Consider the following 9,778-nt stretch of genomic DNA (forward strand, 5'->3'; position numbering starts at 1 on the left):
TGATCCATCGTGTTGGTAGCTATGGACTCTCTGGAAACTACAAGCTCCACTTTCATGCTGTATCCCAAAAGCTCCACTTTCATGCTGCATCCCAGAACTCAATACAGTACCTACCCAGGAATAAATTCTCACTAACATTGAATACAGGAAGACCATCTGATCGCATCTGGCCTCCTACCATCAGCACTGCACGTACAGGCCTTCTCCTGCTAAGCAGGTGGCCACACCTTGGCCCTCTGTGTGTGAATAGACATAAGACATGTTTTCAACATTCCCTCGTCTGATGTTTCTCAGAGTCAGTTCCTATTCTACTCTTTGGTTTATAGGGTAGGAGGTGGCTACTGAGGCCAGGTCCCACCCAGCCCCGCTGCTGACTTCTCTGAGGTGAGCCTCTTTTCCAATGGCTGGTGGGCTTTCCTAGCAGCCTGTGAGCTCCCTAAACTGGAACAAGGCAGAACGTTAACTAGACTTGAGAGGCTTACCTCCCAGAATGTCAGATTTTCTAAGTGTTTATTGTTACAGAATTTTTCAGCTACTTTACATTCACTTCACACATAGCAAAGTCAGCTGACTAGATGCTAGGATCCGTTTGTGTCAACTTGATTTAAAATGTTTTCTGCCATAAAAGTCAAGGTTTTAGCTAATTCCAAGGGAAATATGCCCTCCCAAGTTCATTGCAGCACTAGTTACAATAGCTGAGTTATAGAACCAACCTATATGCCCAAGTACAGATGACTGGATCAGAAAGATGTGCTATATACACAATGGAATACTACTTGCTATCAAAAAAGATAAAGTCTTGCCATTTGTGGCAACATGGTAGAACTGGAGGGTACTATGCTAAATGGAAATAGGTTACAAGGAGAAAGACAAATAATGGATGGAGTCACTTTCATGTGGAATACAGAGAAACCAAACAAAGGGTTAGCTAATGCCAAACTAAAAACTAACCCTAGAAAGCTGAATATAGAACTGAGGCTATGGAGGGTGGCGGGGGAGGCCAAAGTAGGGAGGGAGCACAGTGGACTCTACTGAAGAACCGTGGGTGGTTGGGTAGTGGGAACAGTGTGAAGGGGGAGATCCTATACTTATAAGAGACAAACAATGATGTTAACCAATGTTACCTCAATTTAAAAAGAAATACACACATTGGGGCCTCCCCTGGTGGTGCGAGCAGTTGAGTGCAGCGCTGTGAAGCTGTCCCCAGCCTCTGCAGCGCCGGTTTAATCCCGGCCGGCCTGCGAGAATCCCACATGGCGAAGCAGACCTCTCCTGTCTCGCCTGCTGCTCCCCTCAGCAGTGTATTTCAGTCAGTCTGCCTGTTCTGTTCCCCACCCTGGCTCTGGTGAATGCGCTCATCCTCCCACACATCTGGCCTGTACCCCAGTTCTTGTATGCATGAATAAATAAATCTTTTAAAAAAAATACACACACATACATACATCCATATGTGTAAAAATCAAGATTTTAGTTCTTGACATTGATATCTAGAAACATTCATGTGACTTTTTGACCCCTGAAATGGCATTACTCTTAGCCCTCAATTCTGGCCTTGGTGTTTGTGTGTGAATCATCACGCTTGCCCTGTGGTGGGTCTTGTGGACCCTCTCTCAGTGGACAGTGCTCAGCAACCACACCAAATGAACCTGACAATTCACCCACTAGTTCCAGGGTGATTCTGTTTTTCTGCGACAGTCAAGTGTTAGGAGGCAGAGGACTAAGACATTAACTTCATTAGACCTAAGCAAAAAGTTACCCTTTTTTACCTTCAAAATAATTTTACCCCTCAACTTTTAAAGGCTACAGTAGTTATTCTGGGTTTAATCCTACAATTATTCTGCTCCTACCTTCTACCATAAAGAACTCATATTTGCTTGGCCTGTGAAAGGAAATGATCACAGAAGCAAAATCAGATTTGGGCTGAAGTCAGGACATATATTAAATCTGATGCTTCCAGCTGCCTGCAAGCTCTTCCACCTCCAACAGGCTTCTCCCAACTGTGTGCAGACACTTAATAAATGCTTTTGATGAAGGTCCCTCTGTCTTAAAAGGAAATTAGATTGTTCTGACAATATCTCCTCATCGTTAAACTGCTGGTTCTTATCCGGAAGACTGTGATCCTCTAGGTGTTTGCAAATTGATTGCTTAATGTTTTACATTCTTCTCTGTCCACATTCCCAGGGTCAGCAGCCACCAATGCAATTCCCAAGGTAGGTGGCGGCTTCGTCCTTCATTGGCTTTGGGTATTTCATTGAAAACACACACAATTTTTGCTTCAGAACAATGCTCCAACCTCTTCATCTCTTTGTGTTTATTGAGTACCAAATGTGAGTGGGCAGCATTGGGCTAATCACTGCAGACACATTGGTATGCAAGACAGAGAATTTGTGTCCTTCAAGAACTTAAAATTTGGTGATTGTAATTTCAAATCCTAGTAGGGAGTATGGATAAAATTAACAGGTACTATAGAGAGAATAAATAGGATGGCCTCTCCGAACAGGAACATTTTATGCTGAACTGAAGTCTCTAAGAGTCAGGGGCAGTCTTCAAAAGTGGGTAGAAGGAAGTGTGACTGCAAAGGTCCTGTGGTGAGAAAGAGCTTCATTAGGTTTAGGACCTGATGGATGGCAGGTGGGAGAGGACTTTGGGGAGAGGAAGACATGGGGGTGAGGGTGGCCCTATTCTCAGGAGCCTTATAGGTAGGCTGAACATACATCCCAGTTAGATCAGAACTGTCCTGATTTAGACCTTTGTCCCTGTGTCATTGTTGACATTGCCTCCATTCACTCTCACCAGTGTCCTGGTTTGCACAATGGATCACACGGTCAGCCCACGTATAGGGCACGTTCTAATAGGTAGGTGGGAAATCACTGAAGGGCATCAGGCAGTGACTGGACTGCGCTTATATTTTCAGACTGTTCTGCTTGTCTAAGGGGCAAATGTGCAAGTGGAGAGATTTAAAATAAGGGATCACAGTGGCCCAGGGAGAAGAGGATGGTCCACAGAGCACCATATTTAGAAAATATCTTCTGTTAAGCAACATTTTACCCTCTTCTTTATTTTCACACCTCCCCCTTTCTTCCCCCGGAGCAGGTACCAGTAGAGGGACCGTGTGCTTTGCCCGACCCTCCATGCTCCAGGACTGAGTCGTTCATTTAGTTGTTGCTCATTCACATTCCCTGCTCAAAACTGCTGAAGGAGCTGCCTGGATCTAAGTTGGGCCCCCTTCCTATGGGCGCACACACTAAATGATAAGTAGATACAAGTGTACATAAGCTCCACACCCTTGCCTCAGTTAGGGACATTTCTGAAGCACCTTCCCAATTCAAGAGTTCCAGGTGAGGCGCACTGTGGTCTCCACTGCAGCCGCATCACAATTCACATTCTCCTCTGCCACACCCTGCTTCCTTCACACCACCATGGGGGCTGTTCCCCAAAGCATTTCCCTGCCCATATCACCTGCAATCATGGAAATTGCATGCAAATCTCGACTATGGAGTCTGTTGCCTGGGGAACCTGGCGTACGACTCCAAGGTTAGCACAGCTTTCCATTCAAATGTGTCTGTGGTGTCATCTATCCTGGCATCTCAACATCTAATCAAGAGGTAGAGCCTCCCCTGGTGACTTTCTGCTGTGTATATATAAAGTCTTTTATGTCCTTTGTAAATTGAATCACCAACTTTGTTTTGACCTGGATAATTTTCTCCATAAATGGTTGTATTAGTCCATGATACAAGTTCTCTGTGAGAGGGCACCCTTCCTGATTTTTATTGCATTCCAATTGGTTATTTCAGATCTTGTAAAAACAACAGGCCTTCTTTAAACATCTTGATTTTTGATTACCTAAATTTAGTTTCTTCTTTTGGTACTTGAGTGATTTCTTTAGGGAATGTAAAGATCCCATAAATTCCTTTTTTATTTCTTTTATTCATGAGATTATTCCTAGTATTTCTATGTCATAATTTGAAATTTATTGAAATAAATGACAACAGGACCCCATTCTTTTTTTTTTTTTAAGGTAGATACTTTTTTTTTTTTTAAAGATTTGTTTATTTATACAAGCACTGGGGTTACAGGCCAGAGGTGCAGGAGGGTGAGAGGATTCACCAGAGACAGAGTGGGGAACAGAACAGGCAGACTGACTGAAATACACTGCTGAGGGGAGCAGCAGGCGAGACAGGAGAGGTCTGCCGCACCATGTGGGAATCTCCCTGGCTGGCAGGAATTGAACCCGCGCTGCAGAGTCTGCAGACAGCTTCACAGCGCTGTGTTCAACCCGCTGTGCCACTGGGGAGGCCCAGGACCCCATTATTTATGACTCATTATCACCATGAATGCAGTAGATCATGAATTAAATCATGTTTGACTAAATCTAACTACAACCAACAAAAGACAGATACTGGGTCATTAGAGTACAAAAGGAGAGAGAATTGGTCATCTCGCCAAGGAAATCCATCAAGTCTTCAGTCCCTCATAGACAGAATGACAATGTACATGGAGATGAGGGAGGGGGCTGGGATCAGGAAGGAGGAGGGAAATGCTTACATTCTTAGTACTGGAACCTGCCTATGGGTCCAGGTGAAGTCAATCAACTACCCAGTCATCAAGCCACATGATGTCTCCCTGTCCCCACCTCTGCCACACAGAAAGGAAGTATTGTCTATGTAGACTTGGATGCACTAATGCTCCCTGTTCATTCCACAAATGTTCTTGCGCCCCTATGCCTGGTAGCACTGTAGGGGACAGAGAGCATCTCAAACACTATTTATTTTTTTTAAGATGTATTTATTTATGCATACAAGAACTGGTGCATAGACCAGAGGTGTGGGGAGTGGGAGGATTCACCAGAGACAGAGTGGGGAACAGAACAGATGCATTGACTGAAATACACTGCTGAGGGGAGCAGTGGGTGAGTCAGGAGAGGTCTGCTGCACCATGTGGGTAGCTCCCTGGCCAGGGATCAAACTCGTGCTACAGTGGCTGCGGATAGCTTCATAGGTTGCATCTTAACCCCTTGCACCATGAGGGAGGCCCCTCAAAAACTATTTATGCCCCCCACGTCCTTCACCAATCATGACTCAAAATCTGCCTCTTGTTCCTGAATCTCACAATAGCATAATACAAATATTCCATTGCTTTTTTCTTTCAACAACTTTTCTTCTTTCATTAAAGTTCAAACTTTCTTCCACTCCAGATAAGCATAATGTCTACTGTGGAAATCTTTAATCTTTCAATTAATTTTTCCAGCTATAGAAAGATGAAGTTCAGAAAGGATATCTTCTCTAATTGAACTATAACTAAACATTATTCTTAATACTTTTCAATAACTTGATTACACCCTTTTTTCCTAAACAGTAGGTCTATTATATGCTTACTCCGGCTTGTGTCACAGGAAAATGTGGAAACTGGTTAGAATTTCAGCTCTGTAATTTATGAACTCTTGTATCAGTCTCCTTATTCAGGATCTCTGAGCCCTACTTTCCTCAACTGTCAAATGGAAGCAACGCCTACCTTTAAGGGTTTTATGAGGACTGAATTGAATCCTGATGATAAAGGCTTGAAGTATGCAAGACTCATCAGATACATGCTAACTGTAGGTCCTTCCACTTTTCTTGCTCAGGACATCTTGGTTCATTCATTTGACAAACATGCATTGAAGCTTGAAGTGTGCAAGTTACTGGTTTAGGCTTCCAGGACCACAAATGGAACAAGCAGGACAGTGTACCTAGCTTATTCTTCTTCTATCATACTGGAAGGAGACAGATGGTAAGTGAAAGAAAGGATAGCAGGCAGTGTTATATTCTAGGATCAAAGTTAATCAGGAAGATATGGTAGGAAATAAATGTGGGGTTGGTAGGAGTGGAGTTTGAATCTACAATACTTTATGTTGAGGGCCTCCCCTGGTGGAGCAGTGGCTGAGCACTGGGCTGTGAAACTGTCCACAGCCTCTGCAGAGTTTGATCCCTGGCCGGCCAAGGGAGCAACCCACATGGCAAAGCAGACCTCTCCTGTCTCGCCTGCTGCTCCCCTCAGCAGTGTATTTCGTCAGTCTGCCTGTTCTGTTCCCTACTCTGTCTCTGGTGAATTCTCTCACCCTCTCACCCATCTGGCCTGTACCCTAGTTCTTGTATAAAATAAAATAAATACATCTTTAAAAAACAAAAAAAAAGAGTATAAGGAGAAAGACCGTCTGTGTAAGAGAGGCTGGTGCCTGGACCAGGGTGCAGACCAAAGAGATGGATGGTGAGGGGAACAGCGCTGGAGATGTCTTAGACTAAGAGTCAACAGAGTTCAAGGCTTACTTCAATGTAGAGGGAAAGCAAGGGATCAACTAGGATTTAACTTGAGCCAGGGACGTGCCATTTACTGAGATAGAGAAAATGGTAAGGAGCACACTTACTGGGAGAAAATCAAGATTTCAGTTCTGGACACTAAAAGTTTGAGGTGCCTATTAAACATCCAAATGAATGTGACAAGAAGGCAATATATCATTGGATAATTAGTGTGGATTCCAGGGGAGGGGGCAGGGCTGAAGATATAGCAATATAAATTTGAGAGACATGAGCTTAATGAGGGTACTTAGAGCCATAGGATTGGATGAGTTTCCTCAAAGATAGGGTGTAGATGAAGAAAAGGGATCACAGCACAGATCCTGGGACAAGCCAACACTTGTGGTCCAGCCGAGGATTCTGAGGAAGAAAGGCCAGTATAGAAAAACCACAAGAGTATGAAATTACAAAAGCTATGAGTGTTAAGCAATAGATATGAGTCATGATTATTATAGCCCTGGGCTTGCTTCACAGATACCTTGTTATCAGCAAACCAGCAGTCACCAAGATGTCAACCCCAAGAATGACTTCAGTATTTACTTCTCAAATGTACCAATGTTCTGGGTCCAAGTATGTCTATAAAGCAAGTTACGTTGAAATCCTAGCCTCCATAGCTCAGCATGTGATCTGATTTGGAGATGGGATACTTACTGCAGTAATTGAGTTAAATGAGGCCCTTAAAATGGGCCCTGATCCAACGCACTGGGTTCTTATAAAAAGAGGAACTGAGACGTGTACACCGGGGAGAATCCACATAAAAGTGAATGCAGGGTCTGGGGGACGTTGCAGAAACTAAGGAATGCCAGACAGCCAGCAAACTCCCAGGGGCTAGGAAGGACGGGACACTTAGATCCTCCTTTGGAGCCTCAACATCCTCAGAAGGAGCCAAGCATTTTGACTTCAGACTCCCAGTGCCCAGAACTCTCAGACAACAGATTTCTGTTAAATCATCCAGTTTGTGGTACAAGTCTTCATTTACTGCTGTCAGCGAGTTCTTGGAAACTGTGACTTGACGTGAAACAACCTAGAATGAAAGCAGGTCCTTGAAAAATATCATTTCCCTCAGAGTGTGCTGGGATTGGTTTTTCTCGCCAACATTGTTATTATTTTTTTTTTACTATTTTGTTTTATACAATTCTTACATCATTTTTCATTTTTGCACAATGTGTGCATTTTCATTTTGGTTATATTCCCCTACAATTCCCACCCCCCCCCCTTATTTTGGCCCTAATCCTTCTTCCCCCTACCCCACTCCATCAGTGTGTCTCTGGTTTATAGTTGCTTGTTGATTTTGATTTTTTCTTTATTATAATTAGTCTTTTTCCTGGTCCCTTGTTTAGGTTTTCTAAATCCCTGCTATGAGTGAGACCATCTGATATTTTTCTTAAATGACATTGTTTGAGGACCTGCTGTGCTCCTGCTGGGCAACACCAGCAGACCGTCATGGTCAGCGAGCCAGAGGACAACTGTGGTCTCCATGCTCTCTCCTAGCTGGAGTCTCCTTTTCCCATCAGCAAAAGACAAACTAGATCTCTGGGTGTCAGCCACTGAAGAGCCCAACCCAGCCTTTGTTCTCAGTGTTGGAAAATGGACCTTGGCCGCCAGCACTTGTGAAAACACCTGGAATAAAATGACACAAGGTGAGGGCTTCCAGGTAGCAAGTGGCCAAGCAAAGGAGAGACAGCTGGAAGTTTCAGGGAACCACATGAGACAAAATGACAGAAGGAAGCCAAATCCGAGCCAGTTTACTTGGTGCCAAGGAGAGCACACCAGAGGGGAGCGGCACCTGTGAGACACTCGCCCCCAGAAGTAACTGCAGGAAAGGAAGTTGCCATGTTTCCCCATTTGCCCAAATCAGAGAGCTTGTCTAGAAAGCTCTAGAGAGCTTGTCTAGAGCTTGTCTAGAGGCATGTCCCATGAGGCACATACTTTACTTATGTTTTTCCGAAATGTTTAAAATGCAAAAGAAAATAATTTATTTTTAATATTAGGAACTAGGAAAACAGCCTGAAGTTGTCAGAGTTAAAGCTACTTTTGATCCTAAAGAGCAGATATCCACAGGTGGGTTCAGTTCTGATGGGGTGGGGTCTGTGACTGCTGCCGGGACCATGTGGAGTTGGAAGAGACAGTCAGTGGAAAGCAAGAATTCTGGTAACAAGCATAGAGCACACTTATGTAGTGTGCCAGGCACCGGATAGGTGCTTTTCATTTGTTAACACATTTGCTCCTCACTATGTCCCTACGAGACAGATGCTATAACCCCTGCCAAGGTTACACAGCCAGTAAGCTGCAAGGCAGGATTTGAACCACCATGGGCTGGCTCCAAAGAATGTTCCTTTAAGTTCTAACCTGTGCTACCCCATGGGGTCCTGAAGATACAGAAGCGGACGAGGGGTATTCCTCCTCCTTCCTCTGTCCTTTCTCCTACCCTCCTTGTCCTTCTCCCACTTTCCCTCTAAGCTTCTCTTTCTACCCTTTTCCTCTATCTTCCCGTCTCAGCATTTCTGTTCCCTCTTTTGTGTGTCTACCCTATTTCCCCCTCTTCCTAATACCTTCTACTGCATCCTAATTTCTGTTTCCTGACACCTTCAGCCAGGACATGGCCTGCAGCTTTTCCAGTCCCCCTTGGAGCACTGTCTCACTGGAATTTCTGAGTTCAGAATCTCAGTGGAGGACCCCAGTCCATTAGGTGACCCCATTCCCCCAATTTTGAGGCTATGTGAGTCATAAGAAAGTACACGTGGCACCCCAGCAGGACCAGGTCCAGGGCAGCCACTGAGAATGATGCCCAGTAAGAACAGTATCACTTTTGTTTTTGCTGGAAAAACGATCTGCTGATCAATTTTGTCACCGATAAGCCTGCCAGTCAAAACCCTGCCCCTCCATGGCCCGTGCCTGAGCCAGGCTGCCCTGGTGTAACAGTGCTCACGTGTGCTGTGTCTCTGAGCGATGGCAATAGCTGATTGCGAGTGAATAAATGAGAATCTTGTCTGGCACCTCCAACAGAAGACAAATGGGCTGGAGCTGCAAGGCATATCTGATCGAGGGGGAACCCAGGCCTGGGAGGAGGCAAGAGACAGAGAACCATGTCACACTGCGCTGAAACTCAGCAGAGACCTGCCGCTTTGGTAACCAGAATCTTCGTCTGTGTTGCAGGGGAATGGAAATCAGAAAAGAGAAGCTACCTGGGTAAAAAGAGACAAAAGGAGCTCAGCGTAGGCCAGGAGCAGCTCATATCTGACTGAAAGAGAATCCTGATTTCTCTGTGAGAAAAGCGAAGTGAGCTGATCTACGAGGAGGCTGGCATCTGCGTAGGCACGTGGAGCCCCGCCATCAGGCTCCTGCACTCACTGAACAATGAACTAGGCTCTGTGATATTTATCTGCACTCGCTCACCTGAATATATAAGGGGCTAAACAGCAAGTCTGCTAGCAATTCTTTTTTTTTTT

General features: G+C 44.7%; 1 long non-coding RNA gene across 1 annotated transcript; it reads left to right on the forward strand.

Annotated features, from left to right (window-relative positions):
- Positions 1 to 3,409: 3,409 nt before the first annotated feature.
- LOC129146563 (uncharacterized) lies at positions 3,410 to 9,567 on the forward strand. Its single transcript, XR_008553428.1, has 3 exons — positions 3,410 to 3,605; positions 7,670 to 7,969; positions 9,486 to 9,567. It is a non-coding gene; the product is annotated as an uncharacterized LOC129146563 (long non-coding RNA).
- Positions 9,568 to 9,778: the final 211 nt, after the last annotated feature.

Source organism: Talpa occidentalis, unplaced genomic scaffold (assembly GCF_014898055.3).
Source record: "Talpa occidentalis isolate TD23 unplaced genomic scaffold, MPIMG_talOcc4v2.1 talOcc4.3, whole genome shotgun sequence".
NCBI lineage: Eukaryota > Metazoa > Chordata > Mammalia > Eulipotyphla > Talpidae > Talpa > Talpa occidentalis.